A 6,099-nucleotide genomic window follows, 5' to 3' on the forward strand; every position below is an offset into this window, starting at 1 on the left:
TAATGTGTAAAAGCAATCTTTCTCGACACTTTCTTCCAAGGCAACTGACATATATAATACAACTAATAATTAATAATAATTAATTAATAATACAATGCCTTTTGCATCCCAGGGATAATAATATCACAAAGTCTGACACTGAGCCACACTGGTACTGACACTGAGTCGCCATACACATTCTCGGTCACAGGAGAGAGATAAAACTGGTCGTGGTTTGACCTGAAGGACACCATATCTCATGTCAGCAGAGAGGTTGAAAGGGGAGAGTCATTAGTGGTAACCTCAGGTGGTATGGGATTTAAATCTACACTGCTGGCATCATGAGGAAAATTGGCAAATGGTTCTGAGAAAGAGTTTGGCTTTCATAACTGTCTTCAAAGAGAAAAACATAGATTTCATGTTGCAGCAAACAACATTTCCTGTCGTTTGTTGAAGGAAGTGTTTTTGTTCCACTGATGCCCTCAAGACATAAACTAACTATTTGGATGAACACTTGAAACGTCAGCGCAAACGAGACGATGGGCCAAGTGTTGGAAACTGGGTCGAGAAGTGAGATGTTTGATGACTGGCATAGATATAACGGGCTGAAGGGCCTCTCTCCATGGTGTTAAAATCTCACTGGCAGTCATTTTGCAAGTGAAACAAAAGGTCAAAATCAGTGTCAAGAAGAAAAGTTGCAAATAGTGTGTACACCCTCCCTTTTGGGATTCAGCATTGTAACTGCTGTGTTCTCGGTTTGATTCCCAAATAGGAATGAGGACTTTATTGTTCCTGTCCAAACTCTTAAAATGAACGTGAATTCCTGACATTAAAAGACATACAGGGGACATCTCTGTCAGAATCAGTGGAAGTTTTACCATCAAGGATGAAACCAAACAGGAGGAAGCACTGAAATCCATTGACTATACAGTAATACAAAAATACTTGCTCCTTATTAAAGCATACAGGTTTCTTTAAGATTTAACATGTGGACACAAAAAATTTCCTTCTGGGCAGTCTTGCACCAGAGTGCCTAATATCAGAACAGGGATCGCACATTTAAGACAGATGAGGAACATTTATTCTCTCAGATGGTTGTGAATCGGTGGAATTCCTTACAGCGGAGAGTTGTCAGATCTGGGTAATTAAGTGTATTCAGTGGTGAGATTGACAGATTTTTAATCAGCAAAGGTATCAAGGGTTATGGGGAAAGGCAAGAAAGTGTAGTTCAGGATTATCATATCAGTCACAAGCTCATTAAATGGCAGAGCAGACTGAATGGGCTAAATGGTCTCTTTCTGCTCCGAACGTTTATGGTCTTAATATGAGACTGTAAGGCAGACTTTGCAAAATTTGCCAAGTTAACATGCGTGGATCCCCTCCAGACACTGAACCGAGGTGAGATGTGCAAAGGGCAACCACACAAAGGAGAGTCATTGTGGGTGATTGATTCAGAGTGACCTATGTACCAGGGTAAGCAGTGAAAATCAGTCTTCAGAACCCACATTGGGCCTGGCTCCATTAGGCCAACAGTCAGCTCTCGCAAACCACCATCACCCTTCACTTTTCCTGATGTTTGCTCTTTTCTTGTTTTAAACCGATTGCACGTCAGGCAATTACGGCTGACATTGCTAATGTGGAACAGTAATATGCAGTGAATCAATTCTGACTGGTCCATTACATAATTCTGCTTCTAAGGATTAGTCAGTGTTTTATATTTATTACTGTAAATGTTAACCATTGAAGTCACTGAATCCTGATCACTAGACTACCAGGGCAGATCTCTGTTCATATCACCCTGGACACAGTCTGATTTGGCGTTGTATTCTCCCATCCTTCTGCACATGATTCCCTCAGCTCTGTATGGGATTTGTTACATTGTCTTGGTGTATGATGCATAGGCTATCCAGTCATCTATGACATTGCAGTTTTTAATGCATGACTTTGTAGTTTGGTGATTCACCCAGTGGTTTTGAGTTTGATTCTTTCTGGGGCCTGACAGAATGTTCACCACCTGCTGGAACCAACCAAAGGAGCTCTTTAAAGACATTTGAAATTATTTCTGATGAAACAGCATTAATACCACCATGACATTTCCTCAACCAGCAAGAAATACGTTTGAAATACCACATTGCTGTTTGTCCTTTCAGGTACTTGAGGAAGATCTTTCAGAAGGACAGAAAGCAGTTGGCATGAGCAATGTTCCAGTTTGGCAGGAAGAATGAGGTGAGGCAGGATTAGCTGCAGAGTAATGGAGAAACAATGGGGCAAGTAACACAGCAGGGGAGGGGCCGAATGCTTCCTTTCTTTGCTGTAACCAGACACTGGTTTTGAAGTCTGAAATGGGACGATATAAGGCTGATGGGTGAAATACTTGCTTTCTGGGGTTGGTCTCTCCTGAAGCTGACATCGCTCTTGGGACAATGTGCCTCTGTGTTTCCTTCTCTGGGTGAAAATGAGGTTCAGTTTCCCATCTCAAATCTCAGTCCCATTCTTTGTGGCACTTGAGATTAAAACATTACAGGGAAAATATCATTGAGATGAATACTTGAAACATCAGAGCACACAAGGTTCCAGGTTAAATGTTGGAAACTGGGATAATAGGTTCAATTTCTGGTCAGGGAATCAGGATTTATTGTTCCTGACAGTAACAAAATCAAACACAGAGCAGTCTCTGACGGGAATCCTTTCAGTGTCTCATGTCAGTTAATGTCCCCGAGAGCATCAGAGTCAATGTCCCAGCCTCTTCATGACGAGGAAGCTTCCTCGACTGCCGCTGCTCAGTTGGAAAATTCACCTTCATTCTCCTCTGATTCTGCTTCCCAAAGAATTTTGAAAGACTCACAAAGCAGAGACTGGTTTTATTTTTTGTTTTGTTTTCTTTCCATTCCCGGGAGATCCAGTCACTGGGTCAGTAGATGTGGGAAATTGAACGTGAATTTTGTGGGACTATTTCAGCTTCCCCTCCTCTGACATTCTCGGTGACATTTACTGATGTGAGACATTGAAAGGAGTCTCGTTTCTGCAGATTAGAAATTCAAAGCTCATCTTGGTTTCAGGACAATGAGGAAGATTAGTTTGGAAGTGTAAAGAAATTGTGAATTACACTTGAGCTAGGTAGTCAAACCTACAATTTCCTGATCTGTAGTCAGGCGCATTATCCATTGCACCACTGGCCCCACGTATGTGCAATGCTTACATGCGCCAGTGTTGTGGTGCTGACAGGGACATCAGCAGCAATGGTAACATTCACAAAGTGAACAACCAGCAAAGACAATCACTGTCAAAGCTTCAGTCCAATGGTCCCTGCTTCGTGAAGTGGTGAATTTTACTGGCAAAGAAAACACATTTGTCCTCAGGAGACTGCTTCAGTGACTTCTCTTTTTCTGATGGATTCATCATGAAGTTCCTTTCTGCTGTTCTGCAAGGACTTCTGCTTCTCCTTTTCTTCTTTTCTCATCCCTTCATTCCCAGTTTGGTTGGAATAACAAGGTGAGCAGGATAAATTGCAGACTTAGCAGGGAATGTTGTGGTAATGGCCCAGTCAGAGTGAGCTGATCTCTCTCATTCTCCGCTGTCACCATTCATTCATTTTACACCAAACAGTAAAGACATCACTACAATCCTTTAGAATTCGAAAGATTCACAATCTTTTGAGAGAAGAAATATTTCATTACCTCCGCCCGAAGTGACAGACACATTATCCGGGGAATGTGAATCCAGTTCGAGACACTCCAGCCAGAGGGTAAAAGCCTCTCAGCAACTCCACTCTTAAATTATCTCCGAAGTTCAGACTTTACACAGTGCAGGAATGGGAAATGAGGGATTTTGACAGAAGGAGAGTTGGAGAATGTGAAAGGGGGTGAAGTGGATATACAGAAACAAAGAGAGACAAATAGAGATACATATTGAGGGAGACACTGAAAGGACCAATTCTCCATTTGACATGGCTGCGAACTGACACAAGGGAAAAGAAAAAGGCAACCATTTAATCAGCCTTTCACCACATCTGGACAATGGAAGGAGCATTACAGCCAATGAAATACCTTTAAGGTTGTAAAGTTGACAGTTGTCAGCTAATGAGAGAGCACAATTTGATAAATATGTTGATTCAACAGACAGAGCTGACAATTTCCTCTGGCATTGTAATATAGAAATTCATAACAAACCTTGCACTTACAAATAGTCACTGGACCCGAAATGTTAACTCTATTTCTCTACACCGGTGCTGTCAGACCTGCTGAGTTTCTCAATCTATTCCTGTTTTCGTGTCAGTTTTCCACAGTTCTTTCTTTTATGTTAATCTGAATAGCGTTTGCAATAAAATAGATTACCTTACAGCTCCTGAAAAAAACAGTCAGAAATGCTGTTATCACGATAAATTAGCAGAGTAGAACTTCCATTTCCTGACCAGGAATCGAACGTAGGTGACAAAGGTGAGAGTGCCAAATCCTAACCACTTGATCACCAGGGAAAGCAACAGACACATTCATATATTTTCTCAATGATACTGCCTTTGCGTTTTAATTTGCGATCATTTTCACTGTTGATTTATTTCTCAGTTTTTGAGTTTTTACAGGGTGGAAGAAAACCATTCCGCCCATTGTGTCAGTGCAGGTCACCAAAACTCCATCTATTGCAGTCCCAGTTTCTAGCATTTAGCCCATAGCCTTGTGTGCTCTCATGGTTCAAGGGCAAATGTCAATCAGCTCGTCCCTGTATTCTCAAATGACACAATGAATTGAACTGAAGGTTCAGATGGTAAAACTGTGCAAATACTCCCTTAAGGAACTCATCCTCATTTTCACCTACAGAGGGAGACACACAGACACATCCCCGAGAGTGACAGAGTCCTCATGACTATATCCACTCCATGTGCTTCATGTCCGTTCTCCATCCCCACACACAAGTTTCTGCGACGAAAGGCAGCTTTAGGTGGATCACAAGTGCCTTCTGCAGAAAATGAGAACCATTACCGTGAGCTGGGTTATGAAATGGACAGTGAGCTGAAATAGTCCGACAAGCTGCTCACATTCAACTGTCAATCTTGTGAACTCACTGACCCAATCACTGCAGCTTCTGGGAATCTAACAGGACAGGGCCCGGCAGATATCCCTCACTAAAGAGAACTGACAGAAGGTGTTACAACAGGGAATGGCCGGACCCCTCTGATAATTAAACTAAAACACAAGCCCCGATCTGTTATGACAGAGGTAGCGGTTCCCGTCTAATAATTACCCCCTAAACACCCTCAGAAGCTCGCCTTTCCCTTCATAATCTATTAAAAGAGAATGTAATAGAAAGAAAATTCTTGATCTCCATTTTACAAGTGACAAGAAACAATTTATTTATTAAACCCAACAATGAACAAATTAACAAAATTACTAACAAACCGACAATTCCCCCTCAGACTGGTAACTACTCCCGAAATGGTCTAAATTCTACTATAATGCTGTCTAAATAAAAAATAAGTTCCACTCATAGAAACTCAATTAATAAGAAGCAATAAATAACTTACAACTTAATCTCTCCAAGTTCGCACAGAATGTCTTCTGGAATATTCTGTCATCTCCGCTCTCTTCACAAATGCCTTTTTCCAATTAATTCTGCCGTTAGGAATGTTTTATCTCTATAATTTCTTCAATGAGGACTTTGAGCTAAAACGCTGTGGTACTTTTGATGAATTCGATGTGCTTTCTCTGAGAGCTGAATGGTGCTAACTCTGGCAGATGACAGTCGGCTCTCTCCCTCGCCTTCTCTCCCCATTATGACATCATCACATTCTTATCATGTGATTGGTTTCAGGTTGTAAACACCATCAGATTTCAATCCAATTGGCTTCCTGTATCTAGGGGCTTCGTTTACATTAATTGGCCAAATTCAAACAAGACGGATGTTTTGCCTGCCGCCTGGAAGGCTTTCATACATTTGCTTCACTTTTTGAGGCTCTCTGTACTGGCAACATCAGCTGCTGCTCACTGACAGATTTTTGTTTAAATTTCTAAGTACAGACAAAGCACAAATCTCAAAGGAACCACACATTTTAGCTTCCTGCCTTCCACTTCACAATTACTCTATCCAAATTCATAACATAAGGAAAACTCTAAACACTTTCACGTC

This window comes from Rhincodon typus, chromosome 8 (genome assembly GCF_021869965.1).
Source record: "Rhincodon typus isolate 14 chromosome 8, sRhiTyp1.1, whole genome shotgun sequence".
In the NCBI taxonomy this organism is placed as follows: Eukaryota; Metazoa; Chordata; class Chondrichthyes; order Orectolobiformes; family Rhincodontidae; genus Rhincodon; species Rhincodon typus.